Genomic DNA, 20,325 nt, shown 5'->3' with positions numbered 1-20,325 from the left:
TCTTTTTTCTATTTCTCCTCATTAGTAACACTTTCCATTTTCTTTGTTTCCATTTCATTTCTAACTTTAAAGTTTTACTTCTGTTTCTCTGCTACATCTTGACTCAGTCATGAAACCAAACCTGTCTTTCTAAAAACGTTCAGTCCTTGAACTCGTGAGTCCAGTCTTCGCATAAATTGGGGGCTCGTCCAGGATGTTCTGGATTATGTAGAAGCTGAGTTTACCTCTGACTGCAGGATGATTTGAAGTGGTCACTGTAATATTCTGAGCAGGCTGTGGGCTCTGAAGTGTTTTAAAACCATCCGTGGTGAGTGGGTGGAGGATGTAACTGAGGTGCACTGCACTGTCGTACGGTGGTGTCGTCATCATTTCCAGCTAAAGAATCAAACTGAGGAAAGTTAAAGACAGGAAATATCAAGGAAATGAAACAGTTTGATGTCTGATGGAGAAGTTGCTCCAGATGTGGAGGAGATTGTGCTGCTTTGCAACAGCTGGTTGTTTTGGTGTGAAACAGGTGTTCCTGTGGGCGTTTCCTCTGTCACCCATTAATAGGGCTTTGGAGCGTGATGTCACGGGGGTGGGCACGGAAAGGATTTTGGCCTGATGCACCATTTTCCGGGTCCAAACAAAGCGCAAGCGAAAAAGGAGCGGAGGCACACACAACAGCCATGGTTCGTACTGCAATGTTCGATCGCACGACCGGCACGGGAATAAGCTTAAAAAAGATTTGTCTTATTATTCTTTCCCAACGTGGAAGCAACATGAGGGAGCTCATATAGCGGACCTTACCGAACGAATGCGTCTACCCTGGATAGCAGCCGTGAGACGAGCTGATATCCAGTTCGCTTCCATCTCCAGATATCTGTTGGTGCTCCAGACATTTTCATTCCGGTAAGTTTTATATATGTGCATATCACTCTTTATAGCTTAATAATATTATCGTCGGTGGTCTCAGAGGTTATAGAAATTGCGAACAAACATCGAATGGAGTGACTGTGCAGACTTACGTGCTATGTAACGATTCGCTAATTCTTTCGCACAACTGTAGGGAAGCCTGCCTATGAAATGTATGTAATATCTTGCCCGATTATCAATGTGGGAGTTTGCATCAACTTTACAATTATGGACACATAATATGACAACGAGATTTTAGCAGTTCATTGATAAATGTATAACATTAATTGTGGTGGGGGGTGAACCATGGCTATTACACTCGATGCACTCCAGCTGACTTACCTTGGTTTGAATGACGACGTACTCACAGTTTGGCGGCTTGAAAATAGCCAAATCTTGCACCCAGCCGTTAGTAAATTGGATGTGCGCCTCCAGCGACTTGTAATTATGAAACTGGTTCGCAGTGGAAGCGCTTACTTCACAAACAAGATACGTAAAGATATCGGGGTAGGACAATGGCGGTAAGTTGTCGGGGTCTTTACTCCACTGCGGTATTTCATATGGGTCCACATTTGCGATGCACTCTATTTTCTGCAAGTACCGCCGCTTTGCCTCTGGACGCAATCGGTCTCTGTACCGTCCGTTTTCTTTTGAGCTGCTTTTAAGCATGTTTCTTGTAGTCGTCGTTCCAACACAGTGTGTGTGTTTGTTTTGATTTGTGGACCCGGAAGATGGCGCTGCACTCCCACAATGCATTGCGGCGTGACGTCAACTCCAAAGCCCTATACCAGCCTGCTCTGCTTTGGTTGGACTTTGGCTGAATTTTCAGCAGGATGATGAAAAGTTTCCACTGATGCTGACAAACTTCATATTTCTGCTCTAAGCTCACATCAGTGTGTTTCCTCCATTCAAACAGTGGGAACGCTTTAAAAACAGAAGAGAAGTTAATGGGAAAGCTGTCGACTGAAAATGACGATTGATCCTGTTATTTCACGACGCCATCTGCTGCCTTTCACACTGCAAACACACACACTTCACCAGCAGGTGTGTTTCTTCGCTGGTTTTCCTCTTTAAAACTCTTGAGTGACCCCTCTCTGTCCATCCTTCCTCACATCCATCGCTCCGTCGAGCTCAGAAGACCTCGCCATCCTTCAGGTCTCTGAATCTGAACTACATTTCCCAGAAGGCCAGTCTTCTTACGTGCCGTTGTTGATGGGATTGTAAATGGGGTCAGACCCCAGGTGTACGGCTGTAACTGCTTTAGTGGAGCTCCTCGCTATCATCAGAGTGCATCGATGTAATGATGTTAGCGTGCTGCAGGTCACCTGTGGGCGGAGACTGTGGATGTGGAGGGAAATGAGCGACGTGACTCAGTAGGGAAGAAATTTATTCCATCAGGTTGGAGGGATTTGGGAATTGGTTGGCAGCTGCAGTGCAGCATCACGAGTACTCAAAGTAAAAGTGAGTGAAGCTTTTCCTTCCAGACGCTCCTGAAAGGAAACACAGCGACAGGAAGCTGGAGGCGGAGCCAAATAAACAAACCCAGAACTCCTCCTCCACCTCTGCCCTAAAGACATGGAAGAGTCGAGCATCGCTTTGTAGCTGATAGTTGGTCGCTAATGGACAATTCAGGCTCCGGTTGCCATGGTAACCAGAGCCTGAATCGTCCATTAGTTTCCTTTGCTTCCTTTCTCTTTTCATTGTCCTTCTTTCCTTTATTTCCCCTTTCCTTTCTTTTCCTTCCTTCCTTTCCTTTCCTTCATTTCTCTTTCCTTTTCCTTGCTGCCTTGCCTCCACCTGTATCAGCCTGCAGATGTTGTGCCGACGTACCTCTGAGCAGGAGTTTAGTACCAGATGTTTGTGCGGGTGCCATCCAGCTCCTCTGCCGCCATCACTGTTAATGGCGTGTGGCGAGCTCGAGGCGGCAGACACAGTCACTCCGACTCGAGTAATGACCCGGCCTGGTATGCTAACTGTATTAGCGCTGGGGAGCGTTAGCATTTGTTCTGCTGTCAGAGAGGACAAATTAGCTGCTGCGCTAATTGTTGTGAGGTGAGGGGAGATACAGAGGTGTGTGTGTGTGTGTGTGTGTGTGTGTGTGTGATAATCTTTTGCTCTCCAAATATCACCCAGGATGTTAAATTGATTTCTCTGGCATGTTGGTGTGTACAGCTTCCCTGCTCTGCGTGTGTGTGTGTGTGTGTGTGTGTGTGTGTGTGTGTGTCCTCCATCTGTTCAAGAAAGCCCTTCCTGAACCTGCTGAGCCCAGCAGACCTTACAGTCACACACACACACACACACACACACACACACACACACACACACACACACACACACACACACACTCTTTGTTATATAATATGTGAAGCACTTCCTGGACTCCCATCGTGGCCTCTGACACACCGGGATGATGCTCGTCCTCGGCTTTGTGCAGATTTTAAACACAACTCTGAGTTTTCCTGCTGTTGTCCTCGCACCCTCGTCGGTACTCGCTCGCTTCCCTTCATCTGAATCCATGTTTTATGACCTGCAAGGCCTCGTGGGTCTCTGAAAGTGAGCGCCGGCTCCGTCCTGATCCGAGCGGTTGGTAAAAGTGTGAAAATAAAACATTCAGGCGCTAATAAGGAGGCAGCGAAGTGTGTCAGGCTCTCTGAGGGCCTGACACGAGATTACAGGAGAATATAAAAGAGCCCGAGTGGCGCTCTGTGACGCTGCTGCTGTGCTCGCACTCGGTCTCTTCATGGCTGCAGGCTGACGATGGCTGTTTTACCAGAGCCTCATAATGTTTCATATTAGCAGCGTGTCTGTGAGGAGCAACACAAGACACATAAACAGGATCACCACAGCACATTCAGAGATTTGATCCATCAGTGTGGAAGCTGATTTCAGTCTATCAGCAATCACTGTGTCACAGATGTGACAGAAATGTCAAAATTACAAACCAAACAGTGAATGTGAAAAATTTTAATTTAATACTGAAATAAAAATTCAGAGGATTTTCAAAATAAAATATAACACTGCAACAGGAAGCGTCATGCTTTTGACACAATAAGTCTAAATTACAGAATAAAACATCAAACGTTTGACCTGACGTGACATCTAAAGTCTACTTCTGAGCTCAAAAAGTTAAACTGTTGAAACAAAATTACTCAACAAAAAGTCACATAAGAAAAGTCAGGTTTAAAAAAGATCTCACATGGTGAGATCATCATCATCAGTTTAAGTAAATAAGTCAACATTACAACATAAAAACTCCTTCAATGGACAGAAAGTCGGCATTAAATCTTATTTTGAAATGTCTTAACTGCGAGATAAACCACGTTCTTGTGATTAAAGAAAACTCTTAATTTTGAAATAAAAAGCTGACATTACATAAGAAAAGATTTAAAAAATCATACTTTTCAAATTCTAATTGTCTCGCTTTGATACAAAGTCAGAACGCTGCACGTTAAAGTCATTTTTCAGTGAAAAGCAAGTTACAAGATAAAAAATTAGACAAAGTTAAAATAAAATGTAATAAAAATACAAGACAAAAGTCAAACTTCTGACTCTTGATTTGTTATTTTTTGTCAATCATAAATCTTTGTGTGTTTTTTTTAATGGATGCAGCATGAATCCGTGTTCAGGTGCGTCAGGTTGAAACTGTTATTGTCACAGTTCCTGTTACACACTGAACTGAAACATTAGAGCTTCAGTCATTTATTTAAAGCCCCTTTAAGCCCATCGTAGCAGGCACGCTCCTGTTTGTGTAACTAATTGAAATCCCCACATCAGCTAGTGCAATATGGTTTTTACATATGAAACCAGAGGAGTTGTACTTACATAACATGCATTCAGCTTGTCCCAGGTCACGGTTTCCTTCCAGAAACACGCCGATCTGATCAGCTGTTCACAGCACTTCCTACGTTGGAATAAACATCAGTACGAACTATCGCATGTCCGCTATTTCCCGCAAAAACTGGAAGTGATGTCGTCCTTCATGGGAAACGTAGTTTTTTCCCTGCAGGGCTTTTCAAAGGTTTCCTGCTGTTTTTGAAAGTCCTGTTTGACTTTCTGTTGGAAATACTTTATTTTTCCGCTGTTTTATTTTGCAAATTGTGCAGAATAATATTTTTGTTTTTCCCACAGTTTATGAAAATTTGTGGATCTCAAAAATGAAACTATGAAGACACTCAAAATAAATCTCCTGTGGTTGGACTTTCGAACTTCTTTGCATTTACAGTTTTGAGGGACGTACCTCAGTAGGGATGTTCCTGTAGTTACTCTGGACTTAATGCATCCATATAATGAAAATGTGGATATAACGGGTGTATTGATGTATAGCAACTTGAAATGCTCCAAAAACGTCACTACAGCAGGTAAAAATATGAAGATAAGCTCTGGTGGCCTTTAAAGGGTTAATGAATTATCAATGAGAGTGAAAATCACACGTGTGGTGTGTGTTCATGTGTGCTTCAGTGATCAGCCCCCCTCCCTGAGACCAGCCCCCTCCCTGAGAGTAGCCCCCCTCCCTGAGAGTAGCCCCTCCCTGAGACCAGCCCCTCCCTGTGTGGTAGCCCCCTCCCTGAGAGCAGCCCCCTCCCTCGTTACAACCTTCCTGATCTGTCTTTGTTAAACTACAGTCTTACGTTTGAACTTAGATCACAGAACGGATCACTCGCTCTACTTCCTCCTGAGATTCGGTCACATTTGTCAAGGCAGATCACGCCTGCACGTAGAGGATTGTGCTGTCAGTCAGGGCCGACCTGCAGGTCAGCTGATCAGCCTTTCATCCTCACTGTGCCGCCAATTACCTCTCAACACGGCTCGCACCTGCCAGCCACCGGCTTCGCGCGCTTCCTGCGCCGCTCTCGTTTCTACAGACGTTTCCAGTGAAGAAGAGCTGCTGTGCATAAAGAAGATCCCGACTCGGTTTTAAAGGATCATGCTATAAGCTGGCTCTCCAGAACCAGAGAGTCAGAGTTTATCTGCAGACAGGTGGATAAATAACAAGCTTTCGATTTCATTGGGCGCTCTGCGTTATCCTCTGTGATCTGAGCCGTTCTGCTGTTCAGGAGGAACCGTGAGCCACAAAGTCTGACTGTGGGTCTAAAGATGACATTCAAGGCAGGGAATAAGGGTCAGAAACCGCACTTCCTCTAACGTCCACTAGAGGCTCCAGCAGTGACTCTGTCCCCATGTTAACAGAAATAAACACATTCAGAGTGTAGCTCACAGCAGTCACCTGCAGCTGCTTTATTCTAAGGTAAAACCCAACAATGCAGTTAGAGCAGCCTCTGCAAACAGTGAGGAGGAAGAACTCTGCTTTAACAGGAAGAACTCTGCAACAGAACCAGGCTCAGCGAGCGGCTTCAACCACTGACTCCATGGAAATAATGGACATAGTTAAGCCAGTATGGTTGCCTTAAGCCTGCACGTTTTTAGTGGCCAGCAGGGGGCGACTCCTCTGGTTGTAAAAGGAGGTCCAGGAGGAAACGATCCCACTGCTAATTCGTTAAACACTTTCCTGATCCGAGTCATAATCAGCTCCAACAAGGAGAGCAGTCTGTGATGTCAGCTTTATGAGTCGGCTAATGCTAATAATGCAGCTTTGGTGCATGAAAGACGGGACCAAAGATCGATGATCAGCAATATCAGCAGTAAATTACAAATCAAAGTAGGGAGTTGGTGAGTACGTGAATGAATCCAAAAGGAAAACAAAAGGAAAAAAATGGAACATTTACATGTAAAAAATAAAAAAAATAAGAAATAGAATGCAAGAAAGTGAAAATTAAATTTAAAAAAAGGTAAACATTCAAAAGTAAAAAGTTTCGAAACTGAGTATAAAAATAGAAAAAATAGTTTACATTTTTTTCCTCATTTTTAAAGTTAAGAACTTAAAATATAACATTTTTAAAAAATTAGAAATGTAATAAAATAGAAATAAAGAGCCTGCTTTAAAGCCCGTCGTCCTCCCTCTCCACACTTTCCTGTCATCCAGCTTTAAATTACAGCAAAAAAGGCCAAACTTTTTTATTTAAAGGGTCTGGGGGACAACTTCATACAAAGAACATGAATCATAATATATTCTAATACTTAGAGCCTCTTTAAGGAGCCACTCATTCATTTCTGTATATTATTTATTGTTGCCGTTTCGTTCCTCATAGAGTTCAATCTGACTTCCAACAAGCTTTGAGTGACTGAGTTTATCTGCCAACATTAAAAGTGAACCAATCAGACCTTCATCTGCGACGTGTTTGTGTTTTATAAAAATAAATAAAGAATAACCCGTCTCTGTCGGGGATCTGCAGCCTCCAAATGAACCGTCTTCCATTTGTCTCGTTCATAATTTCACGGCTCGTTTTGCATTTTATTTTCATACAAACACTTTGTCTATTTTCAGCCGCAGCGTGTTTTCATAAAGCTGCTGAAATGTGTCAGCGTCGTGCCAATACTGTATAATTATCAGCGAGCAGATTCCTGCCTGCCGTCACACCCAGAGGACGCCGCCGTGTGTGGGTGACAGCTAAACGTCTGCCTCCGTCAAATCCCCAAACACGGCAGATATGAATTGCAAAGCTCCGAAATTGGCTAAAAACCCCTCCGTGTGTGTGTGTGTGTGTGTGTGTGTGTGTGTGTGTGTGTGTGTGTGTGTTTTCAGCATATTTTCAATTTCCAATTTGCACTCTTTCCAGTGTCTCCTCAGCATATGTTTACTGTATCGCAGCCAGGATTCTCACGCCTACACACTTCCTGTCTCTCACACACACACACACACACACACACACACACACACACACACAGTCACACAGGTGGTCGGTGTTTCAGGTCGTCCTGCAGTCGGAGGTGAAGCTCCATCCAAAGTTATTTTTACCAGTGAAGCTGAGAACCTGAGCGATGACGGTAACTTTAAAGCGAGCTGCTGTCGGTGCTTCGCCTCCTGAATTATTGAACGTTCTGAGGCAGAAAACGCCAATATTACAAACACCTTTCATCTCAATTACGTTTAAGCCGTACAGGTTTCTCCGCTCGAGCAGGCGGCACAGAGAAATGAGATGTTTTGTCTTGGACTTGGCTCGCTTTGTTCAGCTCTGGATGTTTCAGGATTCACAGCCTGACGGCTCGTTTCTGACCCACGCCAGCCGACTGGGTCGCAAAATAATCATCTTTCTGATTTTGTCTTAATTGAAATCTTGATTATTTAGCATCATGTTTGACATGAGTTCCCAGTCTGAGGTTTCAGCAGGAGCGCACCCTCACGTTGGTCTGTTAGCTCACAACGCTGGAACAGCCCAGTCGGTCCATGATGGCGGCAGTGAGCGCAGATGGAGACGCTGTAGCCCGTACCGCTACGCCCACAGCACCGAACACGGCGCCTCTTTAAGTTGCATTTCCACGATAAACTACACATTTGAAAAGGCGCCGCTTTTACTTTGAAGGCAAAGAGCACCGCCTAGCAACCAGTGGAGGGTTTTGCTGGTTGCTGGAGATTGCAGGTAGCGGTTGCGGAACACCCGCGTTTCCCTAGTAACCAGTGGTTACCAGGTAGATCTTGAATGGGCCTTTCGCCATCAGTTTGACACTGATTGCCAGCAACCTCCAGTACCAGTCAAAACCAGTAAGGGAACAACACTGGCTGTTAACCAGTCTGCAGGTCCGAGGCCTAAAGCACGCCAGCTGACAGCGGCTACTTCATTCTAATCCGGGGTCACGACCTTTGTCATCAGAGGAGCTGCTGTTGTGACACTTGTACTGCTGGTGATTCAGTGTAAACATCACTAACGGGTGTAAATCATGTTTCTCCATGTGTGGCGACCCTGCAGTGCATTGTGGGTGATCATTTTTTACTTTACCTTAACCCAAACTTTGCATACTCCTGACAGTAATGCCTCATCTTCATGTTTCTGTTGCATTCAAGAGTTTGTTTACATTTAACCACTGCGCATGCTGCAACAGCTGCAACAGCTGCAACAGCTGCTAGCGTGGATAAATCCTCGTAACCGTGGAGTCCAAATACAACAAAAACCGAATCTGTGGAGGAAAATAAGGAGTTCAAGTGTGTGAGAGGTTTGTTTGATGTGCTCCATCGGCTCTGAGACTTCAGTCAAATCAAACTGAACCTGCATTATTTTTGTCTTTATTTTGCTAAAAGTTTAGTTTCTTGTCAAAGTTCGTGTAGCTGGGCGTCTCTGCAGCAGCACAGGTCGGACTCACAGTGTCCTGCAGGGCTCTGCAGCTGCACGCTGATAAATACATCCAGCTGACGGCGCGGCGCCGGTCACCCGATGGGCTTCGTCCATGCTCGCGGTGGTGTTCGTGGTGTCCTCTGAACTGTGGTGGCCTGTGAGCTGGATAGACTCTGTCGCTGTCATAAGCTTCAGGTCTTCGTGCAGATATTTCCGGCTCTGGCAGTGGAGGTCGGCGACCTGCTGTACGGGAGCTTCAGTTAACTTTGTTTTGCCGGCTCCACATATTCCAGCTGCTGTTTGCTGAATCTGACAGTTCGGGGGAGAAAAACCGAGCTTTGAGCTGTCACAGCAGAGGATGATTGATTTGGGTCGGCCCTCGCTGTCCCTCAGGACGGCGACGGCTGCGACTGATCGATGCACCGACAGGCCGGCTTCTTACATTCATAAAGAAGCTCCGAGCCGCCGCTGCCGGACTGGATTTCCATGAAGACAAAGAGTTTGCCGACGGCACAGAGCCTCCATGAAATAATAATGAACGATGAGAAGGAAAAAAGGAGTGTTACAATGAAAATGAATAAATGAGGGAGGATAAATAATGCAGTTTCACCGACGCTCGTCTACGAGCTCTGCTGCTGTTTCATTCACAAACTTCCTCACGTGAAGCCGGCACTGCTCAGGTGTTTCCTGCAGTGACCCGGAGGCTCCTGGAAAAGGTTTTTTAAAGCCATGATTAAAGCTGACGCAGGTTTAACTGGACATCTGTTCTTCAAAGCTGGTTTCAGTCATGTGACTGGTTCAGGTGGGAAACAGGAAGCTGGAGGAGACTTTTTCTCCTTTTTCTTCCATCATACTCAGTGTGGTGAAGGCTGAACTGGACTCAGGAAAAAAAGTAAAGTTTCTGTCGCTGCAGAGGAGAGTCTGTGTGAGCAGAGACGACAGCAGACTGCAGGAGAGGAAGAACAAACAGCATGATGGACGCTGAGCTGCAGTTCTGTGCAGTAGTCACAGTAGTCACAGTGCAGCTCTGATTTGAGGGCTTTAACAGAAACTTTGCATTAACAGTTTTAGGAATGACAACATTTTATACTCAGGTCTCGTTTTCAGAGGCTCAGAGTTCACCGCACCTGAGGCCTGGTCTTATTAGATCAGGACAAATGAAGCAAATCAAAGATGTGGAGGTGATTCTCAGTGTCAGCTGCTGACTGAACCTCTCACAATGAGGCTCATAGAGATGTCGATGCATCGACGGATTAGGAAAACCCAAAAGGTTTAACCTGTGGTTACACTGAGAAGAAGAACTCCTGAGAAACGGCTCCTGATATGATGCGTATCACATCATCTGTAACATGGTGATGGCAGCGTCATGGGCGTGATCCAATGTCCCTGTGTTGGCGTTTTTCCTACATCATCGTTACAGTGTTGTCCGGGCTCAGCGCTGCAACTGACCAATCACATTGTCTGGATATTCAGTTAGCATTAGCATATAAGTTAGCTAATGCTTTTAAAAACTATCAGTACCAAACCAACACGAGTAACCTGAATTTGGCTAACAGCAAACCAGACATCATCGTGTATTTATTTTAACACTGGGATGCTTCCTGTTTGTTCCAAAGTTTTAGATAAACAAAGACGGTTTTTCTTCCTTTTCCTCCACATCCTGAAGCATGATTGGTCAGTTGCAGAGTTGATCCTGGACAAACTTCATTATGACGACGCAGGAACAACACGCGATGCAAGTGTTTACTGATCATGTGACAAAGAGATGAGATGTTCTTTAACGGCCAATCAGTCTCCTGAAAATACTAAAGATGGAGCCATAAACCAATGGCGTCACAGTGGCTATAGGCTGTGTTTTAAATACAACCGTGATGAGAACCTTACCGCAGCCTCATACGTGGGACCTTCAAAAAGCTATGATGGTGTTGGAGATCAAGCTGAAAGCTTTTAAGGGGAGCGTTTGCTCATTTTTGCACGGTGGCTACGTCCTTGTTTCCACTCTGTGGCGAGAGCGGCGGTTTGTTGTTTATCTCAGTTTAAAACAAAGCAGTTTGGAGGCACATTTTACTTCCCAGACCATCAGTTTTATTTTGTTTTTCTTGTTAGCCTCTCCTGACAGCTCACTTCTGCGCTAGCATCTGTAAATCAAGCGAACCTTTAGCCTTTGTGAGCACTGTGTGTGGGGTGCTGCTTCAACAGATGCAACAAAGATGGAGGAGGAGGAGGAGGTGACAGTGTAGGGGGGTTAAAGAGAAGCTTGGGGAGGAGGAGGAGGAGTGAAGATGGATGCAGGGTCGTTCCGGGACGTGCTGTTTTAAATAAATGTCGCTGTATCGACTACAGCGCCTGTAAATCCTGCTGCAGCCCGGCCGCCCCACAGGCACACTTATCATGTCTCTCACACACACACACACACACACACACTCTCTGATGCATAGATGCTGCAGTCGCGCTGCTTTATGACTGCATATATACAGCGTGTCAGGCTGATAACTGTCCTCCTTCACACCGCGGGTCATGAAATAACCGACGTTCCTCAGCAGCAGCAGAACCGCGCGCACATGAAAAACTTTATCAGTCAGTCAAACTTTATTAGTATAACACATTCGTACAGGTCAGCATGACTCAGAGCGCCTCGCGGGGGATTTATTAAGCCGATACGAGGACAGATCAAATGTAAACACAACAGTGTGAAGCTGGAAGTCGGAGTGAAACGAAGGAAGCTAAAGTGGATTAAACTCGACAGGATGCTACAAATTTGAAATGATTCATGAGTGTTTTCTGAACCATCCATCAGAGTTTGGGCGGCCTCGTTTCCCTCGGGCAGATCCAGGTTTCACTGCGTTTCTGTGATAATTAACTTGACAAGATTTGAAACTTGCTGCAGTTACATAATCCATAAAGCTTACAACCTATTATCTCTGAAGAACACACACATTGTGTTCAGGACGCACGAACCTGAGCAGTGAGTCGCGCCGCACTGTCCTGGAGTCTCGTATGAACTGTATGTCAGAGCTGCATTAATTATTCATGCCATACATTCAGTGAGGAGCTGGAAATGTTCCTCAGGGATTTGGGTCCATGTTGGCACGACAGCCTCACAGAGCTGACGCACATTTGTGATACGAATCTCCTGTTGCACCACAGCCCAAAGGTTCCTGAGGTCCGGTGACCTTGGAGGCCATTTGAGTGCCGTGAGCTCGTCATCATGTTTTAAAACCAGTTTACTATCTGAATGTCGCATCAAAAACTCATCAGGCCAGGCGGCATTTGGTGAGCTGTGTGAATTCTAGCCTCAGTTTCCTGTTTTTAGCGGACAGGCATTGGACGATCCTCTGTAAACCCTAGAGACGGTTGTGTCCCTAAATCCCTGCAGTACTCTGTCGAGCTAATCTGGGATCAACAACCATACCACATTCAAAGTCACTGAATTCCCATTTCTTTCCATTCTGATGCAAAGTTTGAACTTTAGCGACTCCCGAGTTGGTGTCATGTGATTAGCTGATAAGATATTTGTGCTAGCAAGCAGCTAAACACCTGATACCTGCTGAAGTGGTGAGTGTGGTGTATACCTCAGTATTAGTGCAGTAATAGCAAAGCTGACTTGGATGTAAAGTCCCATCAGTGTCAGATAGATGCTGCATAGCTAATTTACAGCTAGCTGGCTAACTGCCACCATGTTGGCTGTTACTTTGGAAAGCAAGTGTTACTTACACATCTTTGCTTTGTGCCACTGACATCTAAAATCTTGTGTAGTTTAGTTGAAATATGTGTCATGGATCAGTTTAGCTGCTGAAAGTAGCTAGCCAATTATATTCCAGTTAGCCTGCTAGCTTTAACTTAGCTAACATCAGGCACAGCAGCTAACCTGATGTTAGCTAACAATCAGGCGCAAGAAAGACGGCCTTTTTCCTCTTGTGTGTCATTTCGTGACATTTGTGATTAGTGAACTCTATTTCTAAGCTAATACTAGCTAGTGTTGCTAACTGTTGGAGCTAAAGGGGGACATAGAGGCGTTCTGAGTGGGTCTGAGTGTCTAACCCTGCACTCAAATTTATTGTGTATTGTACAGAAAAGACTCCACAGGCTGTTGGAGGCAGAAGAGAGATTCAGGGAAGGTCTTATTGCATTAAAATAGTTAATAATACATGAAAAATTTTTTTAAAGTACACGTTTATCATGGCAGTAGACTAGCCTAGAAGGTTTAGTTTCTACAAAGTAAGATAAAAATGATATACTTAGTCCATTATTGGGTGCATAATTTACTGTAGATATAAAAAAAATCATATAGTGATGCATCACAGGGTAACATCTTTAAAAATCTGTCATTATAAGGATAGAAGTGAGTTTAATGCTCCTCTACGGCTCATAAAACATGTTAATCGATGTGTATTTTTACTGCGTGAAACCGTCACCACTCTGCACTTCATTCAGGAAGAATAACGGCGCGAGGCGGGCGTCCCGGGTTGTGTAACTGTCTGTGCTGGCGAGGGAGTGGCGTGTGTCGTGAACAGGAAGACAGACGTGAGCCACAGGAAGTGGTCACAGTGCCAGAGAGGGACTCCCTCTGATGGGAGGGGGCGAGTGACACTGATGCTCCTGCAGAGGCGGCGAGAGAGACGCCACCTGCTCATTCACACGCCGTCGGGTTTCCATCACTTCAGAGGACATCACATGACTTCTGTTCATTTCCTGCAGAGGAAACAAAACAGGTCAATAATTGGGAAAGCCGCCATCATTGACCTGCAGCCCTCCCGCCTACGGGTACCACCATCAGGCCGTCACTGAAGTTTAACCTTTAAAAATAACCTTTGTCCTCTCAGCATTAACGCTGACACACACAGTACGGACGCACACACAGACTCGTACAGAAACAAATAGATTTACATGAATTCGGGGACGTACCAGACGTCAAAAGGTCCTCACAGTAAGCACCTGTTTACATGCAAGCTGTCCTCAGACGTGCACAACATTATACTTCTAGTTTTATTTAGATGCAGCCCGACCTGAATCAAACCGTCTGCAGTTGGCTAATTTACCTTTTTAGAGTTGGTAATGTCACTGTGTTGGTTTGCGTTTGATGTAAAAATTTTCCACACCTCTGACTTTGACCGCTGTCTCTTTCTTTGGTTTCTGCACAGGAATAATAAAAACTATCCTGCTGGTCTAAAGTGATCACTCAGGTTCCTGTATATGCAGCAGGGTTTTGATTAAGCAGGATTCAAATGAACGCTTGGCCAGCTGGTTGGATTAGCATTTAGCATTAGCCTGTGAATGGGAACGGCAGTGATGCTGCTGTAGATTAACCTCTAGAGCTACGTTCCTATGCTCACCTCCAGCTGTGTAGTGACCATGACAATGAGATCAAACCAAATTAGACCAAAGTAGCAGAAATGAGTTTCCTCTGAAGGGAGTCTGGGCTCGGCCTTGGACTGGATGAGGAGCTCGATCTTTTCAGAGGAGCTCAAAATAGAGCCACTACTCCTCCACATCAAAAGGAGGCAGTTAGATGGTTTGGGTATTTGACTAGAAGGCCTCCTAGGTGAGGCATGTCCTACCAGAAGGAGGCCCTGCAGCAGCCGCCTCCTTCTTCTGGAGGAGGCGGCTGCCCCGTGACCTGTACTGTATAAGCTGCAGAAAATGGATGGATGCTATTCGCCTCTAACTTTCATAAACAGCCTTTCATTCTCCTCAGTGCTGAACTTCTTCATCGCCTCGCTCTTTCAGGATATTCTCATACGGTGATTTGATTGGCTGCTGACCACTCTGCCATCTGCAGAAGTTGAATTTCTCTCACCTTTAAGCGCAGCCTCAGTTTAGCTGGCGTCACAGAGCGTCCTGCCTCGGGTGGACGTTTGCTGGATGAATTTATGTCCTGTCCGTGTGCACAGAGCGGTTCCTGCTCGTACAGGTTAGGTACAGTACGTCTCTGTGCCTGCAGGCCTCTCCCTCTGCAGTGTGTAAATTATCGCCTCTCTCCATCACAGCGTCACTTTTTACAGGCTGAATGAATCCCTCTGCACTAAAGCTGCTGATGGAGAACGCCTCTGTGTGCGTTTGTGTGTCGCTTTACGTCTTTGTGTCACTCGCACGGTGCTGAACTTCACGTCTGGCTGACGTTTGCTTAATCACATGCACCTGCGTGTGCGTGTTCATGCGACACCGTAACCTCGGCGCCCGTCGGGTTTGTCTGAGGCATCGTGTTTCCCGCTGTCTTCGTTTTTTGTCACATCCAGACTTCTTTTCTCCGTCTTTCTGACGCGCGTTGGACTTTTTTCCCTGTCTTGTCGTGTTTGGACGGTGCGCCGCAACTCGTCCTTGGCGCCGTCTCTCTTGCCACCTTTCTTCGGCTGGCAGCTTCAGAAGTCACATCACAGCTTCACCATTGGCTGCAGCCCGATGCTGGTTAGTCAGAACAACTTACTGGCAGCCAAACAAGGGAATTTCTCAGCAACTTTCACACATGATGAATCATGTTTCACTTCCTCCATCGCCACACATTTTATCTGCAACAGTAATTTGTCACATTTCTCTTGTTGGATACTTTATTTGTTCATTTATTAAAGAAACAGCGGAGTGTGGAAACGGTTTTTACCCACCGCCGCGCACAGATTGGACGCTCTCCTTTGACTCAGCCACTCGTGTGCTCATCTTTAAAAGACTATTCTTGGTCTGAACCTTAAGACTTGCTCACCCACAGCTGACAAAAAGACATGTGGGAAGTTATTTTTGTTGTTTCCAGTACGTGTTCCTTCTTCTGAAGCCTGTGCTGAATTTGGGAAAAGGGTGTTTGAATACACGCCTCCCTCTGCTGGGACTCGGCTAAAGAGTTTGTCCAAGTCTCTTGATCGCACGTGGACATCGCAGGCCTCTGCATGTGAAAGTAATGAAAGCTTGAGTACGTCAGGAAATCAGAGATTGTTTGTGACAAACACATTTGTGAATGGGGCGTCTCAGCAGGTCCACCAAACCTCCGCCTGATCCTCATCAATCTGCCCCTCCTGTGGGTGGAGGGTCGTTTCGACTGATCCTGATTTTGGCTCGATGAGTGGCAGGACGCTGGTGGGTGGATGGATCCTTCAGGCACACTGTGGACCGTTTTAGTTTGTGACAGTAACCCTCACTCTGCTTGCCGTAGCTCTAGAGCCAGTCCTCCACCTGCTGCACCTCAGAGGACCTCCACGTCAGAGGGAGGACTGCAGATACCCACTGCAGTCCATGATGGAGGACTTGGAGTCTGTCCCGGAGTGCACTGAGAGTCTCAAGGGTTAGAAGAAGTGAAAGTGGGTAAAATCTGCAGCTCTGGAGGAATAAACTCAGCAGCTTTGTGATCTCTGTGCGCTTTGCATGACACAAAAAGGTCCCACGACGCCGTGAGTCGTGGGAAACATCTGAGTTTAAACAGACCTCTTATTGGGTAAACGCCTCCAAGCTGGACGGAATCATCGTTTCCCTGAAATCATCTGCTCGGGGAAACGAGTTCCTGGCACTCTCTCCATCCCGTTTTCCCAAATTAAATGTTCCAGAAGGTCAACAGCCATGTCAGAGTCTTCTCAGACACGCCGACTCCAGCTGTTAAACATCCTAATCTGTGTGTGTGTTTGGACACGGCTCTGGGTGAATGAACATGGAGCTGCGAGCAGAGCGGCGTGTTTACCCGTACACAGCAGCGCTGCCACAGGACTCATTAAAATTTGATCTGATCTAATATTTTGCTTTGCTCGACTTCTCGACTCTGTTTAAAAAAATCCTTTCCTTCTTTAAAGTCTCTCTCTTCCTTTTGCTGCTCTCAGATATATTATTTTGGTCACTATGATGAGTGACCTTTGACCTCACTCAAAGGTCACTCAGGTGTGAAGCCTGAAATAGAAACTAAGAGCAGCTTTTTTTTTTTTTTTGAAGGCTGAAGATTGAAGTGATATTAAAACATAAAGGAAATGAAGAAACATGAACTCTGACGTTACAGTCTGATGTTTGGTTGACCCATCCACCAACCCCACCTCCTCCTCCACCTACAGGGAGCTCTCTGAGGTTTTGCTGACACATTTGAACTCTTCCAAACTTTAGACCGTCACAGCCAGATTAAAAAAACTGAAACAACAGCCTCACAAAGCTCATGAGCCCAACAGGAGGTGTGTCCATCGTTGTTTTCATCGATTGATTCTGATCTTCTGACAATCTTCTCGTTGGGTATGATTCTTCATTTTCACACTTCCTGATGCTATTACACTAATATGATTATGATGGATTTCTTTTTGCCACAGTCATCGGAAAATCGGAGGCACTGCCAAAGCGTTGTCTAATGTTGTTTATAACTCCAGAAATATTCTAAAAACACAATAATTTATTTCCTTCTCTGGAAGCTGCAAACTTATAAAAGGTTCAGCCGGCGTCCGTAAAGCGCCTCGTGTCTCTGTCCATCTGTGGTAACTGCAGATTAATGCCAGCTCTGCAGTTTATTACATAAACCATGTGTATTTACTCTACATGTGTGTCCGTGTGTGTGGGCGCTCATATGTGCATGTGTGGCGGCGGCGTTTGGCGCCATGGGAACAGGCATATGGTGCTGATCACATGCTAGGAAGGTCCGCTCCGACGAGAGGAAAAAGGAAGAGACGGGAAGCTGAGACGGAGGCAAGTTTTGGACACATTTTCAGAGTGACGCTCAAGAGAAAAAAGATGGAGGTGTCATGTCTTAAAAATCATTAGAGTGAACCCCCACAGAGGGACAGGGCCAGGTACGTCCACTGCAGGTCGACTGGAGAGGTCACGTGACCTTTAGTCATAGAGAAGGATGACAGACGTCGTCATGTTTCTCTCAGGTCCACAGAGAGATTTAAGATTTTACTCATTTTACTCCAGCGTGTGGCATTGATCAATAAATCAGTAAAAAGCTGTGTCAAAAAAAGTTTGGTATAATACAAGAAAGCATCTCTCTGAAGCTCAGTAAACCTAAGAAAACAAAAGAAAACAATAAAATCAGTGTAACAAAAACCAATCAGTGCAAATATCAGGACGTTATTAAAGTGACTTTTTATGTATTTATTTGATCGACTGGCCGACCTGGACTTTCTATGACATGTTGCATTTCAGTGATCGGGAAAGTATCACTCACTAAACCTGGTCTGGGTGGAGTCAGAGCTAGGCTGAAGCTAGAAGATGCTGCCTTTCAAATCATATCTCTAACACTTCATTTGTTTTAACATTTCTTTTAGTGTTTGCCAAACAGTTCAAAATGACCTGTGAGGAGGTGGATCTGAACCTGATGCTGACCCCAAACAGGTCACAGAGGAGGAGGAGCTTAAAAAGACCAGCTTTTTGCTGGTATTTGGGAATGGGAGGAGTTCAGTACATTTAAGTCATTGGTGTTTGTGAACATAAACAGTTAAAACATGAACGTAGTTTCCAGGTTTGAAGGCGAGGCCTGCAGTCAGGCTCCAGACAGGATTATCCAGGGTAGGCTCGTTGGTTAATGACTTTCAATTGACAAATTGTTAGCCAATGAGTGTTTTGTGTCACAGTTAAATCCAGGATGCAGTAAACCAGAGGTTGGCGTCCTCTACGTCCATCTCTGATGCTGAACAAGAAGCTTTTTAGTTTCTGTACTTGCAAAGACTGGTGCTGGCCTGGACTGTGGAGGTAAACCTGCTCAGCAGCTTAATCTAACTGTGTGGTTTAAGATGAGGTAAGATGCCCTTATTTGTCACAGAGTTGTTTACATTGTCACAGCAGCAGAGTGGACAGGGCAGTATATATTAATGCTGTTAGTGTAAAAACCGAGTGTTGTCATCAGTAAAGGTCACACAGACATCCAGAAAGTAATTTATGAATTCCAGATGCTAAGTTATTAAAACATGTGAATGTTTTAGTGTGTGAATGGGTGGATGACTGGTTGTGTAAAGCGCTTTGGGGTCCTTAGGGACTAGTAAAGCGCTATACAAATACAGGCCATTTACCATTTACCATGTAATAGAAACAAAGGAGGACCCGAAACGCTGCCCTGAGGGACTCCACATGTCAGATGTTAACTTGTTGATAATTTGTCCTTGAAACCTTGACCGTCTGAGGACAAATATGAGGCAAACCATTTCAGATTGGACCCACACTGACCTCCCATCATTAAACCAATGCTTGTTTTCCTCTCTTTACCCCTCAGGCTTAATGTTTCAGTTCACAGAAGTGTATTAATATCTATGACGCTGACAGTAAAGCCCACAAACACATTAAAGCTCCACAGAGAGGACGTTTGTCTGTTTTGGTCTTTACATAACCTTTCCTTTAGCGCCAGTTTTCAAACAAATTATGAACAGTGTGTACAAGACAAATCATGGTCGAGCTGCCGTGACCTTTACCAAATATATTAATGCTCCTCTGAGGAAGAATTTGTTGATTTGTCGGCTTTTATTCAATCTTTGTTTGGTACTGTCTGGCGTGATGAACGGTGAAGCCTGTGGGCGATTCAGGCTGTGTCACCTCAGAGTAATACCTCTCGACTTCATCATCCTGTTAAAGTCAGAATAACCTTGAGATGTGTTTTCTGGAAGAAACAGGTTTGTGTGTGTGTGTGTGTGTGTGTGAGACCTCAGTGCTGGCCTGTACGTTCCAGTATAATATGACACCAGCTGCAGAGGAAAGGTAAAAAGCTTCTTGGATTTAGGAACAATAATCCTTTCTGCTGCAATGCCACTGCAATGCAACACCCTTTGTCTTATTCAGGGATGCTCCTCAAGAGTGTGTGTGTGTGTGTGTGTGTGTGTGTGTGTGTGTGTGTGTGTGTGTGTGTGTGTGTGTGTGTGTGTGTGTGTGTGTGTGTGTGTACAAATATTTGAGGGGGGGTGGATAAAAGGGCGATTGTGTCGCTTCCTGTCAGAGGATAAATGATGGAAAGAAGTAAAAGGATGGCGCCTCGTTTTAACCTTTGCTGTTTTCGATGTTTGTCCATTAGTGCAATTATAAATGAAGCCGGCAGCCGCAGTGCTCACCTGATCTGACCTCTGCTGAGACGCTGCCGTCTTGTTTTTACGCCTCTGATTCACATCCTCCTCATTTCCCTCCCCGCCCTTTTCACCGCAAATGATAAATTCGGAGACTGAAGCCTCTTTGATTGATCGGCGAACACCTGAACCCGGCAGCAAACAGCAGGCAGTCGCAGTCAGAGAGGAGCGGGTGAACACGGCGGAGCATTTATGAGCTGAAGAGACAGATATTTACCTCAGGAGCAGGCCGAGACCTAAGCAGACCTTAAGAGAAGCAAATACGACTAATC

The 20,325-nt window shown here is 45.3% G+C and overlaps 1 protein-coding gene across 5 annotated transcripts in view; it reads left to right on the top strand.

Annotated features, from left to right (window-relative positions):
* Positions 1–20,325, top strand: part of fars2 (phenylalanyl-tRNA synthetase 2, mitochondrial) — a 127,212-nt gene that overhangs the window by 11,431 nt on the left and 95,456 nt on the right. Inside the window, exon 1 of one of the 5 annotated variants that reach the window (XM_031759482.2) lies at positions 12,534–12,614. The exons of 3 other annotated variants lie outside the window; for them this stretch is intronic. The gene's annotated coding sequence lies outside the window, so the exon portion shown is untranslated. Of the gene's footprint in view, positions 1–12,533; positions 12,615–13,538; positions 13,772–20,325 lie in introns of those variants that run through there. One more of the 5 variants, XM_039617461.1, reaches the window with a different exon arrangement.

Source organism: Oreochromis aureus, linkage group 9 (genome assembly GCF_013358895.1).
Source record: "Oreochromis aureus strain Israel breed Guangdong linkage group 9, ZZ_aureus, whole genome shotgun sequence".
Classification (NCBI taxonomy): Eukaryota; Metazoa; Chordata; class Actinopteri; order Cichliformes; family Cichlidae; genus Oreochromis; species Oreochromis aureus.
The sequence above is the reverse complement of the archived record's forward strand: the minus strand, read 5'-3'. Positions and strand labels throughout refer to the sequence as shown.